The sequence below is a fragment of the Mesoplodon bidens genome (assembly GCF_964165515.1).
Source record: "Mesoplodon bidens genome assembly, chromosome: 10".
Taxonomy (NCBI): Eukaryota; Metazoa; Chordata; class Mammalia; order Artiodactyla; family Ziphiidae; genus Mesoplodon; species Mesoplodon bidens.
Genome location: NC_138172.1, coordinates 61,872,933 through 61,887,303, shown reverse-complemented (window position 1 = coordinate 61,887,303; position 14,371 = coordinate 61,872,933). Strand labels below are relative to the sequence as shown.

Sequence of the window (14,371 nt, the reverse complement as noted above, 5' to 3'; positions counted from 1 at the left end):
CTCTCACTTCGTCCCAGCTTACTCTTCCCCTTCCCCTTGTCCTCAAGTCCATTCTCTACATCTCTGTCTTTATTCCTGTCCTGCCCCTAGGTTCATCAGAACCATTTTTTTTAGATACCATATATATGTTGGCATATGGTGTTTGTTTTTCCCTTTTTGACTTACTTCACTCTGTATGACAGACTCTAGGTCCATCCACCTACCTCACTTTAAATAACTTAATTTCGGTTTTTTTTTAATGGCTGAGCAATATTCCATTGTATATATGTGCCACATCTTCTTTATCCATTCATCTGTCGATGGACACTTAGGTTGTTTCCATGTCCTGGCTATTGTCTTAAGTAACTTAAAATAATTAAATAAATACCTGTCACTTTGGCTTTCTCAGAGCCATTGCTAATTGAATTCGTTTCTTCCTTTGGAAAACAGGTAGATAAAATCATAGAGTTACAAAGGTTAGTGGTATTAAAAATTGAAGAGTAAGGAGAATTTGCATGTGTTTATGACTGTCTGATTACCTTAAATGACTGGTCATGGTCAAACTTCTGTACTTTTTTTCCCCTTTGGACAGAGGATAAATCAGTCTCAACAAATATTGGGTAAGAATGACATAAACAGTATGATGTCTGTGTTTGCATGTGCTGTCTAGTACCAGGTTAGCTGACTGGAGTGTATGCTAGGGCTCCAGCCTGCTATTCACTCTAATTCCAGTTAGGAGAAATTCCTGGGTATTATAGTAATACCTAGCCTATAAAAGTATAATCAAATAAGTGGTTTTAAGGGAAAAAGGAAACTTTCTTTTGGGGACAGAAAGTCACCCAGGGCCTTCTTACATCAAGCAGTAGTCACAGTGTCCATTCCAAAGTAATATCAATTACCTGAGGTAGAAAATGTTCAAAAAACCAGAAGTAAAAAAAAAAAAAAAGCAGTTACTAGCTCCCAAGACCACAGCAATTACTTAACCACAGTATCCAGAATAATTTAACCACATTAGAGTTTATAGCCAGTGGTAAGTACTGAAAGCAACTCAGCATCCAAGAAGACACACACAAGGTAGTAAAGAAATGTCTCTTTGTCCTTTTATGTTAGTTCCTGGATCTTTATGAGCTGATCTGCTTGTGGGCCTTGTGTTCTTCAGGACTGTTCTAGCAGGCTCTCTGTCATGGATTTTTACTAAACTTACTTCCTTGGCTTCTTTTTCAGACTCTCTCCCCACACCCCAGCTTTACTGAAGTATTATTGACCAATTGTAAGTTATTTAAAGTGTACAATGTGATGCCTTGATATACATATACATTGTGAAAGGATCTCTTTAATTGAAGAATCCCCTTAATTAGAACTTATTCAGTCCTTCCACTCTGTTCTTAATCGGGGCTTGAAAATTTGAAAACAAGTATTTTAGACTCAGAAGCTGACCCTGTCAAATATACTAAAGAAGAATAATATAGAATTCTGTGATACTTTCCCCAAGTACGGGCACTATCTTGTTTTGTTTTGTTCTGTTTTTAATGTCTTTTAGGGGGCAATGGAATGTTTCTTGGAAATTATTTCCACATATAGGACAGGAATAAATTTAGCTTTATTGCTCTTCCTCTAATTGTTTTTATTTGTTTATTTTATTCTGTGTTACCCATGAAATTTTTTTTCTTTTTTCTTAATTTCATGATTGTTGCCCAATTTACTCAGTTTAGTAAGATGTAACTTTCTTACAAGAGTTATAAAAGTGATTTTCTTAAAATATAATTTTCTTATAATTCTTGAAGACAGAAGTTTTAGGGATTTAAGGATTATATCTACTTGCATACCCAGAATAAATATCTGAAAGCACATCTTTAAAATCATTGAATCCAGTCCCCTCCTTTCATTGTGGAGGAACTGAGGTACCCAGAAATTCTACTTGCCCGAGGTTACAGTACTACTTAGTCACAGAGTAGGAACCAGAACCAGGTCATCTAACTTTCAGTCTAATTTCTTTTCATCATAACTGATTGCCTCTTCTTTGTAGCTGATGGCCAGGATGCAGTGAGACTTTGAGCTGCATTATTGTAATCTTCCTAATTGGATACTGGCCATATGAATTGTATCTGTTTATTCTCAGCTCACATCTCTGGCCCCTCATTCAGCTGGTGCTGTTTCTTCTTTGAGTGGAGGCAGTGACTGCAACGAGACTCAGCTGGGTTGCTACTCCTCCTGCACTGAGTACCCTACCTTAGTCCTCAACTGGACAGCATGGAAAAGCATTATCTCCAAATGAAGGGTCAAATTCCCCAGGTGCTTTTTGGGGACTCTAGAACAAAAATAATAGGGTAATTGTTTGAAAGTAAATAGTATACACACTTATGTATTATTCATTCATTCCCTTAAAAAAAGACAATTTTCTGACTTTTTTTGGATAAAAAATATGTCATGACCTTTTAGTATTAATTAGGCTGATTTCTTTGGTAGAAAATAATTTGGAAAATCCCTGTCTCAGGCAAACTGGGAGTGTTGGTAATGCTAATAATTTATATATATGTATTTAATCAGATCAAAAAAGTTTTCTCATTTCAATAAAGAAAATAATACTTATTTTAAAATATTGTTTGATACATTGTTACCTCCTTTGAAATTTCTCTTTTGTTTTATACTGTGTTTTTGTACTAATATCACATGTATGTTTGTATGACTTAAAAAAAGATAAATATACACGTACTGTATATGCTTACTGGAAAAGTTTGTTTTTCTTACAGTTACAGCCATTAAAAGAATTTGGGGTTGATGCTTAGCATCATACATCATTAAGGAATTAATTGCAACTTAAAACAACAATGAAATAGCACTACACAGCCATTAGAATGACTAAAATCCGAAACACCCAGTGTTGGAGAGGATGTGGAGCAACAGCAGCTCTCCATTGCTGATGGGAATGCAGAATGGTACAGACACTTTGGAAGGCAGCTTGGCAGTTTCTTACAAAACTAAACATACTCTTATTATATGATCCAATAAACACACTCTTTGGTAGTTACCCACATGACTTGAAAAGTTACGTCCACACAAAACTTGCATGAATGTTTATAGTCACTTCATTCAGAATTGCTAAAACTGGGAAGCAACTAGTATGTCCTTCAGTAGGCAAATGGATAAACCATGGTATATCCATACAGTGAAATATTATTTAATATAAAAATATAAAATATAATATAAAATTTAATATAAAAATATTATTTAATATAAAATATAATAAAAAGAGTTATCAGGCCATGAAGACATGAAGGAATCTTAAATGCATAATGCTAAGTGAAAGAAGCCAAGCTGAAGAGGCTACATACCATATGTTTGCAACTCTATGACATTTTGGAAACGACAAAACTATGGAGGTAGTAAAGAGATCAGCTATTGCCAGGGACTGCAAAGGAGGAAGGGATGAATAGGCAGAGCACAGAGGATTTGTAGTGAAACCATTTGTATGATACTCTAAGAGTGAATACATATCATTATACATCTGTCAAAACCAATAGAGAAACTCATGCAGAGTCACCCTTAATGTAAACTCTGGACTTTAGTTAATAATAACGTATCAATCAGTACTGGCTCGCTAATACAAAATGTTAATAATAGGAAACCGGGCATGGAGGGAGATGAAGGGATATATGAAAACCCTCTGTACTTTCCACTCGCTTTTTCTATAACTGCTTTAAAAAATGAAGTCTATTATAATTATTTAAAAAAATAGAATTTGGGGTTGATTTCAACAGTTGGTGATAAGTGGATGTATGAAGAATGGGTCTGTGGGTAGATACATCATCAGATATATATATTTACATAGGATCTGGAGGTTAGCAAAAGATTCTGATAAACAATAATGTGTCAGAATTTCCAGAGACATTGAAAGTGTATCACCATACTCAGGAAGCATCTAGGCATAAATTACTAACTAAAGATGTCAAATAGGGGTTCAACAGAGAGTAAGATAGCAAATATCTAGCATCTTCCTTTTTTTTAAAAACTTTATTTTTTTCTAACTGAGGTTAGAAACTATTGAAATGTTGTTTTTTGGAAACACATAGTGACTGTAGTAATATTCAGTGTGTATTTTTAAAAATTTGTTTTCTGTGTTTTGGAAATGTTTCTGTACCTAGTTCTTTTTTTTAATTTTTTTAAATTAGTTTCTGCTTTATAACAAAGTGAATCAGTCATACATATACATCTGTTCCCACATCCCTTCCCTCATGCATCTCCCTCCCTCCCACCCTCCCCATCCCACCCCTCCAGGCGGTCACAAAGCACCGAGCTGATCTCCCTGTGCTCTGCGGCTGCTTCCCACTATCTATCTACCTTACGTTTGGTAGTGTATATATGTCCATGCCTCTCTTTCGCTTTGTCACAGCTTATCCTTCCCCCTCCCCATATCCTCAAGTCTATTCTCAAGTAGGTCTGTGTCTTTATTCCCGTTTTACCCCTAGGTTCTTCATGACATTTTTTTTTTGAATTCCATATATATGTGTTAGCATACGGTATTTGTCTTTCTCTTTCTGACTTACTTCACTCTGTATGACAGACTCTAGGTCTATCCACCTCATTACAAATAGCTCAGTTTCGTTTCTTTTTATGGCTGAGTAATGTTCCATTGTATATATGTGCCACATCTTCTTTATCCATTCATCCGATGATGGACACTTAGGTTGTTTCCAGCTCCGGGCTATTGTGAATAGAGCTGCAATGAACATTTTGGTACATGTCTCTTTTTTTTTTTTTTTTTTTTTTTTGCTGTACGTGGGCCTCTCACTGTTGTGGCCTCTCCCGTTGCGGAGCACAGGCTCCGGACGCGCAGGCTCAGCAGCCATGGCTCACGAGCCCAGGTGCTCCGCGGCATGTGGGATCTTCCCGGACCAGGACACGAACTCGTGTCCCCTGCATCGGCAGGCGGACTCTCAACCACTGCGCCACCAGGGAAGCCCACATGTCTCTTTTTGAATGTAACTAGTTCTTACTCTGTTGTACTCTATACTTTCTATTAATAGATTTTTCTTTTTACTTTAACAAATGTCTATGTAAAGGCTATCTCCCAATTTTAGACTGTGTTAGGCTTACACATAGCACACAAAAATACTGAAAGGCTTAGTGGTAAGTTCTGCAGAATTTTTGGAATAGTATCCCATGGTTTCGTTCAGCACACATCCTCTTCTAAGTGTGCAGAAGTATAACTTCACCTCATGAATAGTCTTGCTTATTTCATACTTTCATTATGCACTTGACAAGGGAATTGCAGAGTCAGCTGCTCTAGTGATCACTGAAACATTTGATTCTGGAATTGAATAAAACCAATCCGGTTTGGGTGAGAGGATGGAGTATAAGTGGCTGTGCCACTGTCTTGGTTAAGTGGAGTCCAGCAAGTATGCTCTGGACTTACTTGTTGTGACCATAGTTATCAAAGTTACATAATAACTAAAATAGAGTCTTGTGTGTTATAGCAATGAAGCTACTGCAGAAGACCAGGGGAGGGACAACTTTTTCAGGAACGTTTCCTGAAAGACCTTTAGTGGAAGCTGGTCCAGCAGTACTGGTGTTGTTATAGGCATCTAGGCAGTATGTGAAGGATTTGAGCATCAGACCTTTTTGGTTGGGAATAGACCCAAGACAAGTCAGTGAAGGCATCAGTGAGTAATAAGATAGGTGTTTAATTGGGGGGGGGATCAAAAGATATATAAAAGTACCAATTACTTGGATTTTGTCTTTAAGTGACTTAAAAATATTATATACATTGCAGAACAAAAAGAGGTGACTATGGCTAGGTACTGTGGCTTTCATTTCTATTTTCCAGAAACCATTAAGACAATATCTAGCTTTCTGCATGTGGGAAAAAAAACTTAGCAGACGTAATATGAGGAAAAATGCAAATTTAAGCTGAAGAACTAACAACCCTGAAAATTAAAATAATATACTCATCAAAATCCCATCCCTATTTATATCTTTAGCTGGTTTTAAGTACTTTACATGTTTATGTTAATGATGATTATTTTTAGTAGAAAAGTATATAAAAGCTTGAGGTAAAACTTGGTAATTATTTGTATATTTTATTAATATAAGAAGTATTTTAAAATATTCTTTTTACTAGAGATGTGAATTGTATTCATTGTTTTATCTTTGAGTCAATTATTTCCCTTTGATAACTCTGTACTTCTTCTTTCCTGCGATTTAAATTAACTTAAAATAATGGAAGAGAAACTTTGTTCCAGCAGCCCAAAGAATTAAATATTGAATATGTCAGTGAACATAACAGAAGATTTTTGCCATTGTGGAGTTTACTCTCTAATGGGGACTTTTTATTCTCTTTCTGTTCTGTTGGTTTGTTTGTTTGTCCTTGCACCAGTAGCACACTACCTTAATTACTATGGCTTTATAATAAGTCTTGTAGGAAATCTCCTTCTACTTTGTACTTCAAAAGTGTCTTGACTATTCTTGGCTCTTGACTCTCTCACATAAAGTTTAGAGCCAATTTATATATTTTTAATTGCATTTTCTATCTTTGTGTGCTGTTTTCCCCAACTTTATTGAGATATGATTGATATTATATAAGTTTAAGGAGTACACATGTTGGTTTGATATACTTGTTTATTACAAAATGATTACCACCATAGCTTTAGCTCACACCTTTATCACGTCACACAGTTACCATTTCATTTTTGCGGTGAGAACATTTATGACTTACTCTCTTATCAACTTTTAAGTGTATGATATAGTACTGTTAACTATGATCACTGTGCTGTATGTAACATTCCCAGAACTTACTCATCTTCTAACTGGAAGTTTGTACCCTTGAAGCATCATCTTCCTGTTTCCCCCACTCCCAGCCCCTGGTAACCACCACTCTGCTGTCTGTTTCAATGAGTTCTGCCTTTGTGTTGATGATATTCAGATTGCTCTTATAGTTGAAAAACTTGCTGGCTTCCTTTATTAATTGAAATATTTTGTCTCCCCATTATTTTGAGTTTTCTGTGTAGATACTCAGATTATATGTGAATAAGAACAGTTTAGTTTTTTTCTTTTCAATACTTATATAGTTTAAACCTTTTCTTGCCTTATGTTGTCGCTGTAATCTTAAGTATTATATTGACTAAAAGTGGTGATAGTGGGAATCCTTATATTGGTCTGAATTTCAAAAGGTTTGAATGCTTCTGAGTATGTTGTTCCCTATATGGTTTTTGGTAGATTCTCTTCATCAGATTAAAGAAAATCTTTTTAGTCGTACTTTGCTAAAATTTTTGTCGTGAATGATTGTTTAGTGATTTTCCTACGTCTTGATATGATCATACAGTTTTTTTATTTTCATATTTTATGTAGTTAATTATATTAATAGATTTATGGGGGTTTTTTGGTTTTTTTTTTTTTTGCGGTACGCGGGCCTCTCACTATTGTGGCCTCTCCCGTTGCAGAGCACAGGCTCCGGACGCGCAGGCTCAGCGGCCATGGCTCACGGGCCCAGCCGGTCCGCGGCATGTGGGATCTTCCCAGACCAGGGCACGAACCTGTGTCCCCTGCATCAGCAGGTGGACTCTCAACCACTGCGCCACCAGGGAAGCCCTAATAGATTTATGTTTTGCTCTTGCTTTCCTGGCAGCCAAAAAAAAAGTATACCCAGCAAAGTTATCCTTCAGAATTGAAAGAGAGAGAAAGAATTTTCCAGACAAGTGAAAGTTGAAGGAGTTCATAAGCACTAGATTAGCCTATAAGAAATGTTAAAGGAACTTCTTTGAACTGAAATGAAAGGATGCTTGTCAGTAATAGTAAAATGTATAAAAGTACAAATTCCACTGCTTAAATTCAGAATACCCAAATGTTTTAATGGTGGGTAAATCAGTTATACATCTAGTTTGAAGGTTATAAGACCAAAGTAGTAAAAATAATCATAACTACAATAATTTGTTAATGATACACAAGGTAAAAGATGTACATTGTGAAATCAACAACATAAAATGTGATGAGGGGAGGGTAAAACTACAGTATGAAAATCTGAGAAGCAGTAGAGCTGATGGTGTCCCAAAATGAGTTCAAAGGCAGTCAAAGACCAATGTCCCAGCTTGAAGATAGGCAGAGGGTGAATTCTCCCTTACTCCTCCTCTTGTTCTGTTCAGGCCTTCAATAGATTGGATGAGGCACACCCACATTGGAGAGGGTAATCTGCCTTACCCAGTTTATGGATTCAAATGTTAATCTCACGCATAAATACCTTCAAATACATATCAAACTAATGTTAACTACCCCATGGCCCAGTCAAACTGAGCCATAAAATTAGCCATCACCCATATCAACTTGGGCACCCGTATCTCCTTAAACTATACTTAATCTCCAAATAAAGACAATAACAAGGTCATAGTTCTGCCTAATGTGATACAGTTATCCAGCACACAACTGAAAATGTGCTAACCCCTTCCCCAGAAGATGAGGTTAAGTCCATGAGTGATGTTTATACTTCTCCTAGCTTAAATACTATGATATAAAATGAATATAAAATGAATAACAAATACAGTAAGGCCAATACATTTTATGTTACATGAGGAGGGAATAAGAGAGGGAAGGAAACAGATATTTCCCCAACACTCACATTCATACACACACACAAACGTATTCATAACAAAATAAGGGAATACTTATGACCGTTACAATCCTCTTTCTATAACTGGTCATAAGGTTGTAGCTGGTATTAATAACTATCTTCTTCCACTACCTAATCTGTATTCCCCTGCCTTCAGCAAGCACCTCAGCTGGTTGTGGTTCTTTAACTGGTGGAGTGACCCAAACCTTCATTCTTGAAGGATCTGAGCTATTAGTAGTCCTTCCTGGATTGGGTTGTAGTTTTCCATTGACCTTAATCACAGGGCATGGTAATACTATGAGACATCCTAAGGGATCTCCTATATTCCAGAAATACTCTTTCTTACCTCCACTGTGGAGTACCAGTCTATTTTCCACTGGGTAGTCAGTATCACTCACCCCAGCCAACACAGTAACTCCTTCTTTGCTTGTTGATTCAGAAGCATGTGGCATCCACAGTGACTCAGCTACAGTCTTAAGTTGCATTTCAATGGAATAATTGTGTCAGTGGCATAAATGTGAAAGCATTCCTCCCTCTGGAATTAAGACCTCTAAGCCAGCAAATCATAAGGCCATGGGAACGGAAAGCAACAATTTTGCTAGTGAGTCTAGGAGTAATAATGAGTGGCGCCTCTCCCATTCTATCCCTTGATTCCTAGACCTGTGAATTCTATGTGTGGGAGAAGCAGCACCACATATTAGATGCTGGTTCTAGACTGTATAGTCTTCTGGAAAACCTTGCTCCAGATCTACAAGGTATTACCAACTTGCTGGCACTGTAACTCAGTCTTCAAAAGGCCATTTCATCATTCCGTCAAACCAGCTGCTTCATGATGGTGGGGAACATGTTAAGAATAGTGAATTCCATAAGTGTGGGCCCAGTGTAGCCCTTCTCTTGCTGTTAAGTGAGTTTCTTGATCAGAATCAATGCTGTATAGAATATTATGACAGTGGATAGGCATTCTCTAAGTCCACAGATGGTAATTTTTGCAGAAGCATTGCATGCAGGGATGCCAGTTCCATATCCAGAGTGTCTATTCCAGTAGGAATAATACACTTCCACTGCCATGATGGAAGTGGTCTAATGGCATCAACCTGTTACCAGGTAGCTGACTGATCACCCTGGGGAATGGTACCACATAGGGAACTCAGTGTTGATCTCTGCTGCTGACAGATGGACACTCAGCAGCGGCCTTGGTGAGTGGAAGTCCATCCTTCCCACCACAGCCACCTTGTTCATAAGCCCATTGGGCAATGATGGGGTGATTCGGGAAAAGCTGATGGTATCCACTTGATCGTTAAAATCTTCCTTTGCTGAGGTCACCTATGAGCATTCACACAAGACACAGATATCTTCACTTTTTTTTTTAGTTTTTTTAAATTGAAATATAGTTGACGTCTTCACGTTGTTGTTGTTGTTGTTTTGCCTATTTAGAGACATCTGTCTACCTCTTCCCCAAATTTCTCAATTTCCCAAACATACTCCTTCCATGTCCCTTACCATTAGCCACTCATTGGTCATAGCCCATGAATCAGTATAAAATTACACATCTAACTATTTCTCCTTTCAAGTAAACAACTAAGTGCACTGCTGTAAGTTCTGTGCACTGGGAAGATTTCCCTTTACCACTGTCTTTCAGGGATGTTCCAGAAGGGGACTATAGCACTACAGCTGTTCAGTTTCGGGTGGTGTCTACATATCATGCACATTTCCACAGTGGCTGCACCATTTTGCATTCCCACCAGCAATGTACAGCATTTTCAATTTCTCCATATCCTAGCCAACACTTACTGTTTTCCATTTTGTTGATAATAGCCATTCTTATGGGTTTGAAGTGGTATCTCCGTGGTTTTTTTCATTTGCATTTCCTTAATGGCTAATGATTTTGAGCATCTTTTCATTTGAAATTAGCCATTTGTTTATTTTCATTGGAGGAATATCTATTCAAGTCTATAGCCCATTTTTAAGTTGGGTGTTTTTTTTTTTTTGCGTTATTGGCGTTCTTTGTATATGCTGGTTATTTATCTGATATATGAGTTTCAAACATTTTTTTCCCATTATGTGGGTTATCTTTTCTCTCTCAATACTGTTCTTTGATTTATAAAAGGTTTTAATTTTGATGAAGTCCAGTTTATTTTTTTCTTTTGTTGCCTGTGCTTTTGGTGTCACACTTAAGAAACCTTTGCCAAATCCAAGGTCATGAAGATCTCCCCTTCTGTTTTATTCTAAGAGTTTTATAGTTTTAGGTCTTTGATCTATTTTGAGTTTATTTTAATATGTGGTACAAGGTAAGAGTCCAACTTCATTCTTTTGCATGTGGACATCTTGTTTCCCTGCACCAATTGTTGAAAAGACTGTCCTTTCCAGATTGGGTGCTCTTGCCACCCTTATTGAAGATCAGTTGACCATTATATGTTTATTACTAGGCTCTCTGTCCTTTTCCTATAGTCTGTTTGTGCCAGTACCACATTTTTTTTCTCTTTCACTCAGCCTGGGGTAAGACAGGCAAAGTGCCTTCCTTGGAGTGGTATTTTCCTAGTTCACACACTGAAAGTATCACCATCTGGGTGTTGCTTTTCTCAACTTCAGAGTAGTTTCCTCAAACTGACCTCATACCTCTCTTGAGGTCCCAGCGCTCTTTCCTATACCTTGAAAACTGTGCTGGTTGAAATCCAAGCTATAGGCTACTATAAAGAAGTAGATGCTTTCAGAGTAAATTTTGGCTCCAGGGCTCTCTTATCCTGTGGAACTGTGTTTTCTCATTTTCTCTGACTTCTTTGTTGTTTTCTCTACTGCTGGTTAAAGTATGCTTTAAATATAAGTTTTAAATATATTACTGTATATTTTCAAATGTTCTTTACCAGGACCATCTAGTCCACAATACGAAAATAGAGAAGAGGACTTTTAAGATCAGCTTTGTCATCCATTCTTGATAATCTGCTTGTATATAATTTGAAATAATAGTTTACACCATTTACATGCATTTTTCTTAGCAGTTTTCATTTTAATTACATCACATGCTTTTTTTAGTTTTCTATGGGGCTATTATTGTGTTACTGTACAAGGCTCATTTATGTTGTGGCATGTATCAGAACTTCATTTCTTCTTATTGCCGAATCGTATTTCACTGTACGGATGCACCACATTTTATTTATCTATTCATGAGTTGATAGACATTTGTTTTTTTCCACTTTTTAGCTATTATGGCTAATACTGCTATGAAGGTTTGTGTACAGGTTTTTGTATGGATGTATGCTTTCGCTTCTCTTGGGTATATACGTAAGAATGAAGTTGATGTGTCATATGATGATGTAATAGTTAACTTTTAGAGCTGCCAGACTTTTCCAAAATGCCTGCACTATTTTACAATCCCACCAGCAAGATATAAGGCTTCCAATTTCTCCACGTCTTTACCAAAACTTTTTGTTTTCTGTCTTTTTTGATTATAGTCATCTTCGTGCATATGAAGAGGCCTCTCACTGTAGTTTTTATGAGCATTTATGTAGTGATTAATGATACTAAGCCTCTTTTCCTGTGCTTATTTGCTATTTATATATCTTCTTTGAAGTGATGTCTGTTTAAATCCTTTGTCCATTTAAAAAACTCGGGCATTTGTCTTTTTATTATTGTGTTGTAAGAGTTCTTTATATATCTTGTATTCATGTCCCTTGTGAGATCTATTTTCATGTATTTCCTTCCATTGTGTAAGTTGTCTTTACTTTCTTGATGGTATCATTTGTGAAAATAACGTTTTTGTTGTCATATGTATGAAATCATTGCCTAACCCAAGGTCACAAAATTCATAAAATTTCATAATGGGTCAGCATTGGCAAGTGAGCATTTGCCATTAATTCTGATGGTAGGGAACACTTTGAACCCTAATTAAACAAGATATCTTTTTTAGTTCCAGTCTCATTTTTAGGCCTGTCTGACAAAAAGTTATACTCAATTATTAGTAGTATAGTTTCAATTTTACGAATAAAACTTTTGTGAAGATTTATTTTCTTCTTGCTTATAAGTACCTACATAATATCCTTGATTTTGCCCTTTGTCCTGCAAAGCCTAAAATATGTACTATCTGACGCTTCACAGAAAATGTGTGTTGACCTTGCTCTGAGTAAACAGATGATTGATATTTGCTACAAGTGGAGTTTTTGTCTATGGAATGCTCTTAACTGTGTATCCTTGATTTAAAATTGCCTATGGCAAACATACCTAGGATCTATGGACTTATAATTCCCTAGAGAAGGTCACGCAAGCAGTACAACTCTTAGGTATAAAATGGAGAAGTGTCACGACTTAAACACACCCACTGTGTGAGGTGACCCCCAAACCTCAGTTAGAGGCCTCACCTCTTGTTCTAGAAGGAAGAACCTATAAAGCCAGGATGTCCTAGACCTCCCCATTCTGCCTGTGCCTTTTGATTGCTTGTATCTTTGAAATTATTAATAAAGCTTGATACTAAGTAAGATCTCTGATATTTGTGAGTTAGATATTACAGTCCAGTCCCATGTGTTAGCTGAAGCACTATTCATGTATTTGAAAACATAAAGTAAGTTTTCAAAAAGTCACAACAAGCAATCTTGGAAAGACTAAATATAATTTTATGCTTGGAGTAGAGAATAAAGAATTTCTCTTAAAATAGGTAAAAGAACCATATTTTCTAAAAGGATTACTTGGTGTAATTTGGTAAAGAGTATAGTTACCTTCTACTCAACAATCCACATATTTGTCGAACTCCCTTTAAGCTAGTCTCTTCTGTAAAGTTTTATTGTTTATAATTAAATATCTTTTCATGAAAACAAACCAACATATGCAAGTAATAAGGATGCTACAGGGACTTCCCTCGTGGTCCAGTGGCTAAGACTCCATGCTCCCAATGCAGCGGGCCTGGGTTCAATCCCTGGTCAGGGAACTAGATCCCACATGCCACAGTGAAGATCCCACAGGCAGCAAGGAAGATCCTGCGTGTTGCAACTAAGACCCGGCACAGGCAGATAAATAAATATTAAAAAAAAAATGCTATGACCAAAAGTGTTGAATCATCCATACACAGCAAAAGCTAGATTTGGTCATTTCAAAACTATTAAACCTAAAAACTATCATCTGTTTTATCAGGTTTTGAAAAAATGATTCTACCTGAAAATTTTAATGAAATGCATTGTTGCCTTTGAGATTTTTTTGCATTCTTTATGGTGCTACTCTTAAGTTTACACCAAAGAAAATCTTCCATCTCAAAACTTTAGACTTTTCAGGAAAAAAACAGAACAAATTTCTAGGCCATTCTTACTGATCTCCCTTGGAATATTTTTGGTCCTGATGAGATCGGCTATTATTATTGTTAAAGATTTATTTATTATTTTCACTTATTTATTTTATTTATCTTTGGCTGCGTTGGCTCTTAGTTGCGGTACGCAGGATCTTCAATGAGGCCTGCGGGATCTCCGTTGAGGTGCGCGGGCTCTTCATTGAGGCAGGTGGGCTTCTCTCTAGTTGTGGCGAGCAGGTTTTCTCTTCTCTAGTTGTGGTGCACAGGCTCCAGGGCTCGTGGGCTCTGTAGTTTGTGGCACGCAGGCTCTCTAGTTGAGGTGCGTGAGCTCAGTAGTTGTGGTGTGCGGGCTTAGTTGACCCGCAGCATGTGGGATCTGAGTTCCCTGACCAGGGATCGAACCCGCATCCCCTGCATTGGAAGGCAGATTCTTTACCACTGGACCACCAGGGAAGTCCCTAGATCTGCTATTATTAATGTCTTTTTCCTAAAGTTATATAACTTCAGTCCTCAAATCATTTGCATAA

General features: G+C 37.0%; 1 protein-coding gene across 2 annotated transcripts in view; it reads left to right on the top strand.

Moving 5' to 3' along the window:
• LOC308623377 (BEN domain-containing protein 6-like) overlaps nucleotides 1-14,371 on the top strand; it is a 138,181-nt gene that overhangs the window by 90,296 nt on the left and 33,514 nt on the right. The gene's annotated exons all lie outside the window — the stretch shown is intronic.